The sequence below is a fragment of the Peromyscus californicus genome, unplaced genomic scaffold (assembly GCF_007827085.1).
Source record: "Peromyscus californicus insignis strain IS unplaced genomic scaffold, ASM782708v3 Scaffold_10__1_contigs__length_136768540, whole genome shotgun sequence".
Classification (NCBI taxonomy): Eukaryota; Metazoa; Chordata; class Mammalia; order Rodentia; family Cricetidae; genus Peromyscus; species Peromyscus californicus.
The window spans coordinates 33,370,560-33,383,925 of record NW_026294391.1 but is presented as its reverse complement, the minus strand read 5'-3'; positions in this window follow the sequence as shown (position 1 = coordinate 33,383,925).

Below are 13,366 nucleotides of genomic sequence, written 5' to 3'. Positions count from 1 at the left end.
TACATAATGCATTTTATGTTCCTAAATTAACAGAGTGACTTTAGATCTGTGAAGGGTGTTAAAAATTATATAAGTTATGCAAGTATTTTTATTTGTTCAAACATTCCTAGATTTCTTAGGGGCTTAAAAGTTTCAGAGAACTTTATATTCCTAAACAGACCCAGCTTGTAGTCTATGGGAAAAGGCTGTTTTTAAAACCTGCCCATTTTTTTCTGAGGAGCCTCACAACCAGTTTTATTTAATGTTTTTATTTTTCAAAATACCAAACCAGAAACTGTGTAGATCTCTTTTTGCTTAGTTCTAATTATCATTCATTGAGTTCAGGTCATGATGACACAGAAATTTGAGTGCAAGCAGTTGATTTGAGAGAGAATCTCAAAAACACCAGTAGAGAAGGGAGATGGAGGATAATAGCATCCAATTTAGACGTGCTGTCAGTGAAAAGGTATTTACCATGGGCTTTTACTTAATTTGCTGCACTTTCTGGGCGTGTGTAGAGAATAATTATCCATGTTTATTCCATCTGGGGGTCAAGAAACCTGGGTTTTACTCTTCAAATCCCTTCCATCAGTGTTCAGGGGACTGTCCACAAGGGGGCATTAACTCCTGACTATTCCTCTCCTGTCAATGCAAAGGCCGAGGAAAAGTCCACAAGCAGATTTACAAGTGCCTACAGAATGAAGCAGATGGCATGCAGTGCTCCAGTAAGCAAAGGGAATCCACACAGGGCTCCCAACATATTTTCAACAATGACTAAGGGGAGAAAATGTATGCTGTCTGATAGTTACCATAATTATCACTGGTTGGTTTTGGTTGTTACCTTAAAAGAGTATTGCAGTCAATAGAATTCCAGTTCTTAAGGGGGTTTACAGAAGCCATTTCTTTTGCACAGCCTAGCATCACAGCAGAGTAAAAATAGCCCTATATTGGAATGAATAGAGTTGAATTATAGCCCAAACTCTGTGGCCTTACCTACAATAATTTATAGCTTTGAACCTCAGTTTCTTCAATATAACTATGGCTTTTATGCTTAACACACCACACACACACACACACACACACACACACACACACACACACATGTATATATATGACAGGTACCATTTGAGTTCCTTCACAGATATTAGTTCACATATCTCTCATGATATTTGATAACATGAGAACTACTATTATTATTATGAGATGATTGAGCAACTTGAAAGAGGTCCCACAGGTAATAGGAAAGGAACCCTAGTAGTCTGGTTCCAAAATGTGGAACTTTCACCACCACCATGCTTCTGAATACAGTTGTGGCTTGAATATAGATAGTATCAATGTGTTAAAAACTTTTTCCTAGAATGACACTCTTGGGAGGTGGTAGAACCTTTAAGAGCTACAGCATGGTAGAGTTCTTTGGGCATTGGACATGTATCTTCCAAGGAGATTAGTTGTAGGTCTCCAACCTCTCTCTATCTCGCCTGTTTTTTTACTTGTAATATAAGCAATATGGTATAACCAGATACTCATGCCATTATGTGCTACTCTTGCCTGAGGCTCAACAGATCTTGGGCAGGAAGATCTAGAAACATGAACCTTATCTCTTTATTTTTGACCTAGTTATCATATTATAGTAACACAAAGCTGATTTATATACATAGTAATCTCAGGATCCCTTTCATTACTAATGATTAGCAATAATGGGCTCCTGATGAAATCAAGTAGGAGAATGCCAAATTGTTCGGTCATGTGTTTCAATTTCTGTTGTTTGACACAGCCCAACTTATGTCATTCCTCTTTTGGAGTGATTTCAAAGATGTGTTTATACAAATTATGGATATGCTACAGAATCATGTACCTAACAGGTCTTAATCTACCCCTCTAGAAAGGTCAATTCATGTCTACATCAGAAAAGAAAGGCGTGACTTAAACCTTTTTCTTAAGAAAATGAGTGCAATGTCTTTTTCAGTATTCTTTCAAATATTTCCTCAACCACGGGAAGCTTTAGACCATCAAAAGCCAATCTTCTGCTAGGTATATTACTAGGGTATATACCTTCCCAATTTGAACTGTATTTGCTCAAGTAAGATGTCACAAACTAGTCATCATGAGTATCAGGGGAGAATTTTCTACTGAAGGGTGGAATATATCAGCTTCAGGTAATCATTAGAGGCCAATTTTATCTTCTGAACTATGATCTAAAAATAACTTAAACTATTACTTTCAAGTACCTTAAAGTTTCTTTTAAGATCATATCATTATGATGAAATTTATTTAATTCATCTAGCAAGCGTGCTAATTTCCTGTTATATGAATTTGTTTGTGCTAGGAAATCAGATCTAGGGATTTGCCCTTTAAGATGTTTAAAATATAACAAGTAATGGGTACAATACTATGAGAAAATGAATGTATATAAATGTGTATATGAAGCTAGTCTCTAAATGGAAAGTAAATATGAAATGGGCCATCTTCAGGGATGGCAATGCTACTTAGTAGTTTTGACGGCAGCTCATAATGCTTTTGAGTGTTTTATTCACTTATAAAGTACTTATTGTTCATGTTTTACTTGCCAAGATTTTCCTGTGAAGAAGTAAATACCTTTCAACAACTAAAATAAAATAGAGATTGTGAGTTTGTGCCTTCATGGAGATTGCAGTTCATTCTTGTGGTTTACAGCTGTATTAACATCTATTCTTTCCTTGACATGTCCCTGTAATCCACTTCTAGGAGCCAATTCTTATCCCTTATACATATATCCTGATTATCTCTACCTCACACCCTCACTAAGTGATTGAACAAAGTCAATGAGGATTTTATTTGTGATGTGTTGCTGCTTCACCTTTCCTGCCTTAGGCCATCTGATTGGCCTAATAAAAAGCTGAATGGCCAGTAGATGGACAGAGGATGGATAGACAGGGATGGTTGGCAGAGAGAAAAGGGGAGCCAGCCAGCCATGGGCCATCCAGATAGACATGGAGGAAACAGGAAAGCAGGATAGACAGTATGTAGATGAGGTAAACAATCCTTGGGGCAGCACAAAGATTAGTAGAATGGGTTAATTTAAGCTAAAATAAAGTTACCTAGAAATAAGCCTAAGCTAAGGCTGAGCATTCCTAATTAATAATAATTCTCCATGTCATGATTTAGGGGCTGGCAGTCCAAGAAAGCCTGCTACATTTAGTGCCCAATGTGGAGCACATATTTTTACATATGGCCTAAGAAAGCTGGGGAAAAAAAAGAAAAAAAAAAATATTGACACGGCTTCCTAATAGCCCAGTGCTCATAGCATACAGAGGTGCAGCTCTGCTGTTTAGTGAGCACTTGAGCAACCAGCACATTAAGTAGAAATAGCAAGCTAAGTAAAAATGCCTACTACAGTGCCAGGCACCAACTTCCTAGAGCTGGGACTGTTGAATACAGCTGGTTAGATGTAGCTCCTAGTTGAAGGCAGCTCTCTCCCAGGCCCACAGGCATAAGGCTGGCTCTCATGGACCTGAGGCAGGGGGAGTCAGCCACCAAAAACCTGTCAGATGGCCCAGCTTCTGCTTATCAATTTAAGGTTTGACTCACATGGTCAGAAAAGGCTAGAGACACACAGTAAAGCAGGTCCAAACCAAAAAAAAAAAAAAAAACTCTGACTTTAAACAGGTTACAGTGTGTTTAAAAAATGTGTGTAGATACTTAAGAAAGATAAGAAAATGGGTCATAGGAAAGAATAAATAGTTTAAAAGTAATAGTCTCTAAGGAGAGGGTAAAATAGTATAAAGGAAAAAGTCACATAAGGATGGGAATAGACAGGGAGTCTGGATTCTGTATGGTATTGTGTTGACTGAATTTTTTGAATGCTGATGAGTGAACAACAGCTGCTGAGAGAGATTAGATTGTAAAAGGGAGTGATGAATTAAGCCAGCCTAGATACTTTAGGGATGTCTTAACTTTAAAATGGAATTCAGAAATGTATTAAATTGGGGGAGAGGTTATGCGTTTGTTCCACAGAAACAGAAAGGCTGTGGATTCCTTCAAGGTTAATAGAGATTAGGTTTGACTGGGGGAGACCACCTGAAAATTTTGGCTATAGATATGAAGAAATAAACCAAGAAAAACTACAGGACTGGTGATGCATATGCTGATCCCTGTACATGGGAACAGTTCTGAGACTGAACAACAAATGTTACAGCTATTTTTCCCAAGAGTTGACCATTGTCTCAATTTTCTCAAGGTACCCTGGAAATGCTGTCATGCCCAGACAACATGAAACAGTCTAGAGAACATAACGCCCACATTCCCAAGAGGTAGGGTGGGTGGTTTGGGGTCATTCCATGGGTTATGGATGTTTGTCATCATTTAGGGGGGGATATCAGGCAATAGGATAAAAAGATGATTATTAACCTCAAATATTTTACATTGGTATGGATTTTGGTATATTGATACAAATTTAAAGTTATTTTTGTTATACTGTGTGTATGTTTCTACTCTTATTTGGGGCATTGTGCTTATGCAGCTCATTTAAAAATGTAATCTATAATTAAGAAATGCAGGTTAGTAGCTAGTCATCTATGACAGTCAAACTCATAGTCATATTAGTATGTTTTCAAGGTTAAACAGATACATTTTTGATAGATAGATGCTCTTCAAACACTTCAGATACCTACAGAATATAGCATTTAAGATGTTTTAAAAACATAAGTTTTTTCATGACTGCAAGACATGTCTACTCCTGGCAGCACCAATCTACTTCAAAAAAGGATGATGGGCATTGAAGAACTTCCATATGGAGTTTGTTTTCATTGTAACAAAGCTAGCCATTTGGGGGAAAATCTGTCCTTGCCTAAACTGCTCTCAGTTGCTTTATAAACTTGACAAGCCAGACACAAAGGATAAAGACTGCTGAATTTTGCCAAGACAAGGAAGGACAGTCCTTCAAAATTCCTGCTTCATTAAAAAAAAGTCTACCAGATATTCTAGGCCCATAGGCCAAAGATGGGTACCCCAATGTTGCAGAAGAAGTTTGGGTGATGTCCAGGCAACCAGATGTCTGTTGTTTCTACAGTTTTGGTAGTGGCTTTCAGTGCACTTCCTGTTTTTTCATGTAATATTATATCCTTCTGGGGTCTTTGATGGAGTTGAAGACTATGGAGTTATAGTTACAATTTTCCTTAATATTGATAGAAGGTAAATTAGGTAGAAAACTTTGGACTCACCAAGATAGGATAAATAATGGAGTATTTTCTCTGAATTTTCCAAATACAAATGGACTGGATATTGTAAATATAATTCTTACTTGACAGTTGTTCTTATTGAATATAGTTTTTACTATGTTAAAGTTAAAAACTTTCATTTTTATTTAGACAAAAGGGGGAAATGTTGTGGAATAGAATATCTGTTTAACTATGTAAAGATATGTTTCTGCCTCACCTTGCCTGATTAAGGCACCTGATTGGTCTAATAAAAAGCTGAATGGACAATAGCTAGACAGAGGAGGCATAGGCAGGGCTGCCAGGCAGAGGGATAGCCAGCCAGCCAGGATCCAGCTAGCTGGGGGCCAGACAGACACAGAGGAAGCAGGAAAGAGGATGGACAGTACATAGATGAGGGAAATGAGCCTCAGGACAGCACGTAGATTAGTAGAAATGGGTTAATTTAGGTTTAAAAAAAGTTAGTTAGAAACAAGCCTAAGCTAAGGCTGAGCATTCATAATTAATAATAAGTCTCCATGTCATTATTTGGGGGCTGACAGTCCAAGAAAGCCTGCTACATTATCCTTTAACTTTAAAATTTTTTGAACACACCAAAAAGGTGGCAGAGAAGGAAATCAGAATAAGGCAGAGTGTGGAATGAGTATGGAATTTTCCATGCACTAAAGGGTAAGTGTAGATGTAACCAACCATCTTATTAAATAAGAAACACAGAGCTGATTCAGAGAAGAAAGCCAAGAGGTCAGAGCTAAGAGCCTCACCCTTCCTGCTTCAGCAATCCTCTTCAGTCAAGAGAGCTCTCCAAAAGGGACCTACTTCCTGTGTGTATGTCTTTATATAGTCTAGCTGTTCTGCCTTCTCATTGGTTGTAAACCCAAACATGTGACTGCCTCGTCACTGCCTGTATGTACCACCCTCCAGGTCCTTAAAGGCGTGCACCACCGCTGCCATGCACTTGCTATGGCTCTAATAGCTCTGACCCCCAGGCAACTTTATTTATTAACATACAATTAAAATCACATTTCAGTACAAGTAAAATACCACCACAGGTAAGGCTTAAAAAAATTGATGAGCAGCCAGGTGGTGGTGGCGCACGCCTTTAATCCCAGCACTTGGGAGGCAGAGGCAGGCGGATCTTTGTGAGTTCAAGGCCAGCCTGGTCTACAAAGTGAGATCCAGGAAAGGCGCAAAGCTACACAGAGAAACCCTGTCTCGAAAAACCAAAAAAAAAAAAAAAATTGATGAGCAATCATCAATAAACATCAGACTCTACCTTATCTCATTTTCTTAAAGTCACATCCTCTTTTGAAACTTTGAAGGGAAATTTGTCACTAGACACATTTCTTTTTCCACATCTCTCTTATGTAAGAGAGAAAGGGATGGGGAAATCCTAGGGAAGGAAAGAGGCAAGAAGAAAAAAAGAGCCAATGGTGCTATAAAATGCAAGGGAGAGCCCTTCTAAATAATAAAAGTAATATGAAGTGGGATGTGCCTTTGACATTCCTCAAAGCTCCTGGACAATCCCCTCATCATTTTAAGTAAGAATCCAGTTGGTTCTTTACTAGCTTTACACTTAGATTTCTCACCATGTACAACACCTGAGGATATGACTTTGGCTGTGATAGTGTACAGTTCAAGCATGTCCCTTTGTTGTGGAATATTCCTTTACACTGTGTGAAGATGTGTCACTGTGATTGGTTTAACAAAGAGCTGAATGACCTGTAGCTAGACAGAAGAGAAATCCTGTCTGAGGAGAGGGAACTCTGGAAGAAGAGAAGCAGGGGAAACCAGTGAGACTCTGAAGAAGTCGAACATATGGTACAGAGCAGAGGTAACTGAGCCACATGGCAGAACATAGATTAAGAGAAGCAGGTTAATTTGAGTTAAAATAACTATTAGGAATAAGCCTAAGCTAAAGGCCAAAATTTCATAATTTAATAAATCTCCAGGTTGTTATTTGTGGTCTAGCAGTCCCAATGCAAATGTATTACTACATCCCTTGGTGCATTCTTTGGACTCTTATTAGAAGAACTACTTGACTTTGACTGCCTTGTTGGCTTCAGGACAATTTAGAGGATAGAGTTTAATTGTAGTGGATCCTAATTCCTTTTATTCCCAAAGGCTCTCAACACAATGATCTTGGAATGATCCAGACCTGGAAATTCTCACATTCCTCTCATCTCTAGGACTACTTTTCTTGTTTCCTTTGATGTTACTTTAAAATATTCTCACCTTAGGCCTGCAATAGAACTGAAATGTCCTGTGTGCATATGGGTAGCACTGATTAGATTTGGTAGGATGAATAAGAACTGAAATCCTCATGTACATTGTGACTTGTTCTTGTATCAATTCTTCCTACACTTTTTACTTTCTAAATTCACCTTAAACATCAGAATTCTATTTATCATAATCACTCAAAAACCCCAGTAATCTTAAATACAGTTATCTTAGTCATTTTGTTTTTTGAAGTTTATTTTATTATTTTGTTCATACAGCTGTTTTTCCTGCATGTATATTGGTCCACCACATGTGTGTGCTTCTGTCAGAAGCCAGATGAGGGCTTTGGATCCCTTGAAACTGGTGTTATAGATATCTGGTCATGAGATGTCATGTGGGTGCTGAGGCTGGAACCCTGGGTCTTCTGGAATAGCAACCAATTCTCTTAACTGAACCATCATTACAGCCCTTAATTATAAATTTTCTTAGAATTCAAGATCTTTCTTTAAATTCAATGTGTATTGTTTCTCATAGCTCAGAATGAAATACGGCTTGAGAAGAACTGAGCTTTGCCTACATCCTTTCCCATCCCTTGGAGATGGAATTTACACGGGATTTCTGCTGGAAAATATACGTTGAACAGTATTTGTCTCATGGAAATAACATGAAGATGGGGATTCAGTGAACTTGAACTTTTTACTTACTTGGTATACAACTGATAAAATTACTGATTCTTTCTGAAATCACATCCTCACATACAGAATGAAGATGGTGCTTTTTAATAGGACTGTTGCAAAAATTAAGTGAAAAAGCCTATAGAAACTATGTGTCAATACTTGATGTTTGCCTTCAGTTTTAATTACTGAATGACTCAAATAATTCTTTAAAATCAATTTCATTGATTCAACATTCAACTAGACTCCTGAATCATAAAACTGACCAGATCATAGTAAAAACTTTTTAAAAGTACACAATGTCTCTCTTTTCCTAGAATATCTTCCCTCCACTGACCAAGTCAGGTATAAGTATCTAGCTTAAGATAGTAGTTATAAACAAGTATTTACTAAAGATTCATTATATATTCAACATTATGGCCACAGCAAGGCCTCTTCCTATAAGGAGTTTATAATCTAGACAGACTAAACTGCATTTGGACAGTTAAGCAGTATCATGATTTTTAGATAGGAATTCTCAAATCTAAAAAATCTTCAGTGTGAACTAGATTACATATTAAATACATACTTCAGAAGGATGGATCCTATGATTTGGTATTTGTGACACACTGCTACATAATTTTGACATTTAGCCAGTTTTGAAAGCTGTATTTCTTTTTTATTAGTTTTGTTCAATTTTTCATACACTATATTTTGATCATGTTCTTTCCTCTCCTCTAGCTCCTCTCAGCTCCTCCCCATGCCCAATTTCATGTTTTATTTCTCTAAAAAATGAAACAGGGAAAACAAAAATAAAACAAAGCAAAAATCAAAATAGACAGAAAAACTAAATGAAAAGAAAAACAGTAAGAAAAAAAGGCATGAACAAAACAGAACAAAAAGTGTGCAAAACTAAAACTAAACAGAGTTTGCTTTGTGCTGGCAACTACTCCTGGGATATGACCTGCCCTAGAGTATGGTTGATGTATATACCCAGTGAGACTCCATTGAAGAAAACTGATTTTCAATTTCCCAGAAGATAACAATTTTAAATAGCTTTCTAGTTAGGGGTGAAACTTTGTGTCCACATTCCTTATCAGTGCTGATATTTTTTTTTTTGGTTTGAACCTATGTAGGTCTTCTGTGTGCGTGTACCATACCCATAGAGCAGAACATTCTTCAACAGTCATCAAAGAAGCTATTTCTTGCAGTGTGTGGGAGCTATCACAGAGACCCACAACTGTATAATGTGCAAAGAGTGAGAGACTTTGGAGCACTCAGTCCTAAATGGGATGTCTTCATCAAACCCCTCCCCTCAAAGCATAGGAACCTACATGGAAGAGGAGGTAGAAAGACTGTAACAACAGGAAATAGTGTTTTTCAGACACAACAGTAATGATGATGCATATATGAACTCAGAGAGCTGTACTTGTAAAAAAATTACTCATTACTGCACAGATGATTTTATAGCTCAAATTATATCATATTTAAAACTCTAGGAAGATGTGCTTGTCTAAACATTAAAAACTGTATTAATTTCTCAACATCACCATTTTCTAAGATTCCACTGTATGTGAATTTAGTTTTTGAACTTTTTGTTCTGTTAAATTGCTTTTTTTCACCATGCAATCTTGGCTGGACTGGAACTCACCATGTAGACCAGGCTGGCCTCAAAACTCACAGAGATGGAGTGCTGAGATTAAAGGCATGTGCCACCAAGCAACTTTGAAGATCCTTTAGACAAATAACGTGAAGAAAATTATTTTGAAGTAAAAATAACATGCACTGAAAGCTTTACAGAAGTTTCTCAGTGGTACAACTAAATTTATGAATAAGAAAATAATTTAAAGTAACACAAAAATAATGAATAAGTAAATGTATTAATACATATGGTGTTTAAACCTTCAAACTTCTCTATCTAATGTAACCTGCCCACATTCTCCAAATCTCTTCCTATAGAGTGGATAGATCCCATTTAGTGTATAATATGCTCAAAAGCAGTTGCCATCACTCTACACTGCCATCTGGTAAGGTTGTATGAAATACTTTAACCATCAAAGCAGTTATTTTACAGAAGATAAAAGTAACTCATTAATATTAATGTTTCACAAATTCTGCTTTAAACAGACACAGTTTCTAACACAGTTTTTAGCTTTGAGCCACATCAAAAAGCAAAACAAAAGATAACATTACAAATTTCACTCACTCACTGGTATTACTAAACCACTATTGATTGATTACATATATTTCCTAGGCACTGCCTACAACAGATGCTCTAGAAGCCCTCTTCACCATCTCCTAGCTCTCACCATGGTCTTTATTAAACAACATTTGTTTTTTTTTTTCCAGTCAGTTACCTGACTTTCCTCATGAGAGTATTTCTAGACTAAGCTAGAGTAGAATGTGGGCCCCAGTGTTGAGAGATAATGCCTAAGGGAGCAGTCTTCAATTAATGAAGAATGAAAGTTGATGAATATGTGTACAAGAGAAGAGGCAATACAGACAGAGGGAATAGTATCAAGAAAGCCTAATATACTTATCCTCAACCCCCACCAACTTTTACACCAAACACCAAACTCTCTCTCTCCTCTCTCTCTCTCTCTCTCTCTCTCTCTCTCTCTCTCTCTCTCTCTCTCTCTCTCTCTCTCTCGGAATTTTTGGTATTGGGATATTGAATACACTGGGAAAAAATTAAAAAATTAAAAATACATTAAAACTTAGAAGGAATTTCTCGCTTGATAGTCTTCCAGTGGCTTCAATTTGATCTACTCAAATGACTCCTCTATAGCCAATAGAATGTCTTATAAGTTGTCTATATAGCTCATGGACTCAGTTTTAGGAAAATTAGCTGCTTTTCCTTTTTAGCAGTCTTAAAATACCACATAAGAACTCTAAGCAACCTGCTGTATATTCCACATAGAGAGAGGTTGAGGAGAATGGGGCAAGAACATGAATGATTTCAGTATTCCATCCTAGTTGCTCTCTGACTTCATAGATCCATCAAGAAGCCAACAGAAGAACCATTCAAACTACATAATTATGAGAAATAACATTAAAAGCTTTCCACCTAAAGCCGATAAGTTTAGGTTTCTTTTGCAGCAAAAGAGCATAAGAGCAGTTGGAGAAGTAGCTGGGTGGGCAGAGTGCTGTGCCAGAGGCCCTGGGTTCATTCCTTAGCACCACATAAACTAGAATGCTGGCACACATAGGCCTAGAATCCTAGACCTCCAGAGAATCAAAACAGGTGATAGAAGGCAAAGATGTTGCCTCCCACCTCAACTGATAGGTTATTATAAAGGTGATAACTGTGTACTATAGAATTAAAAGTAAATATTAGGTGTCCTGACTAGTTTTATGCCAACTTGACACAAGCTAGATTCATCTGAAAGGAGGGAATCCTCAATTGAGAAAATGCCTCCAGAAAGATAAAGCCGTAAACAAGCTTGTTGGGAATTTTCCTGATTAGTGATTAATGGGAGAGGGTCCAGCCCATAGTGGGTGGTGCTATCCCTGAGCTGATGGTCCCTGGTTCTACAAGAAAGCAGGCTGAGCAAGCCATTAGAACCAAGCCAGTAAACAGCATCCCTCCATGGCCTCTATATCAGCTATTACCTCCAGGTTCCTACCCTGTTTGAATTCCTGGTCTGAAGGAAGTGGAAGCTGAATAAACCCTTTCCTCCCATAAGTTTCTTTGGTCATGGTGTTTCATCACAGCAACAGTAACCCTAACTAAGATACTCGAGTAAAAAGTTATTAATTCTACAGAGAAGGGGTTAAGATGAATATGGTGATATTCCTGGGTTGGTTTTGAATTTGAATAGTATTATGCAGAACTTGTGATGATAAAGAAGACACAGGAAAAGAAATTCTAAAGTATATGAGGATTCAAAATTTTTCTAAGTCACATTCTAGGTGTCAGGGCAGAGGTATCCTTAACACAAGCCCTAAGATTTCTTACATTGGGCTAAGAGAACTTACACAAGAATCACGAGAAGAAAATATTGTCTCCTTTATTGTTCAAAGGGCATATTTTTAAGTCTAAGAGGAATGAAAGGGAAGAGTTCAGAAAAGTATTTTTAAGAAATATGGCAACACTATAAAATAGTATATTAATACCATTTTTCAAGAGCTGAAATATAAAAAAAAGATATAAAACTGGATAGATTCACAGGAAATAAAAAACCAGTGTCCACATACTCATTCATTCTGAAGCACAAGAGATAGGCTAGAGAATATTCCTATGAGGACTGTGGCTACTCAGGGCAAAGAAATCAATCAATCCCCCCTAAATTAGTAACACAATGTTTAGTGTGTGTGTGTGTGTGTGTGTGTGTGTGTGTGTGTGAGAGAGAGAGAGAGAGAGAGAGAGAGAGAGAGAGAGAGAGAGAGTAAATAAAATGCTTTAAAATTAACAGGAGGGAATAAAAAAATACCTAAATATATAAAATTCATAATGAAATCACATCTATCTTTTATATAAAAGCAATTAATAAATTAGGAAAATATATAAAAAAACTATTAAGGCTAAGCATGAGTATGATGAAAAAAATAATAGAAGATTAGAAAAATGGGAGGACAAGAGTTAGAAAATAAAATACAAGCAGAAGTAGACATATGGAAAGAATCAAAAAAAAGATCATTGCTGGGGCTGGAGAAATAGCTCAGCAGTTAGTGACATTTCTTATACTTGCAGATGACCCTGATTCAGTTCCCTGCACCCACATGGCAGCTCACAATTGTCTTTAACTGCAGTTGCAGGGGATCTGATAACCACCATGGTATATACATGAGGGAAAATACTCATACATATAAAATAAATAAATCTAAAAAGGTATTAAGTGGTCATTTTATGTGTACAACAACCCATGCCAAAATATGACTGAAGGCCTCAACAATCATTTATTTTGCCCTTGAGTTTATGAATTAGGAAGGGTTCAGCAAAACAGCTCATTTCTCTTCTATTCAATGTCACTTTGGGAAGCTCAGAGTTTGATGACTCAGCAGGTAGAAGCTGGAACCATTGAAGGCCTATGCACTCACCTGCCTTGTAGTTGAATCTATCAGTTGAGGCTGTTGGCTGGAACATTTACATAGGGCATCATCATGTGATTTGAGGTTCCTTAAAACATTGAGAATGGTTTCCAAGAGAAAGTACCCCAAATTCAAGTAGACTTATCACATTTAATAGCCTAGCTCATTAGTAGTCCAAGAAAGTGGTCATACACCTCATCTTCCCATGGAAGAAATAAGAATATGATATTTTTTAAAAGCATGTGTGCTGGGAAATATTTTCATCCATCTTAGATAACTCAATCTGCCACAGGA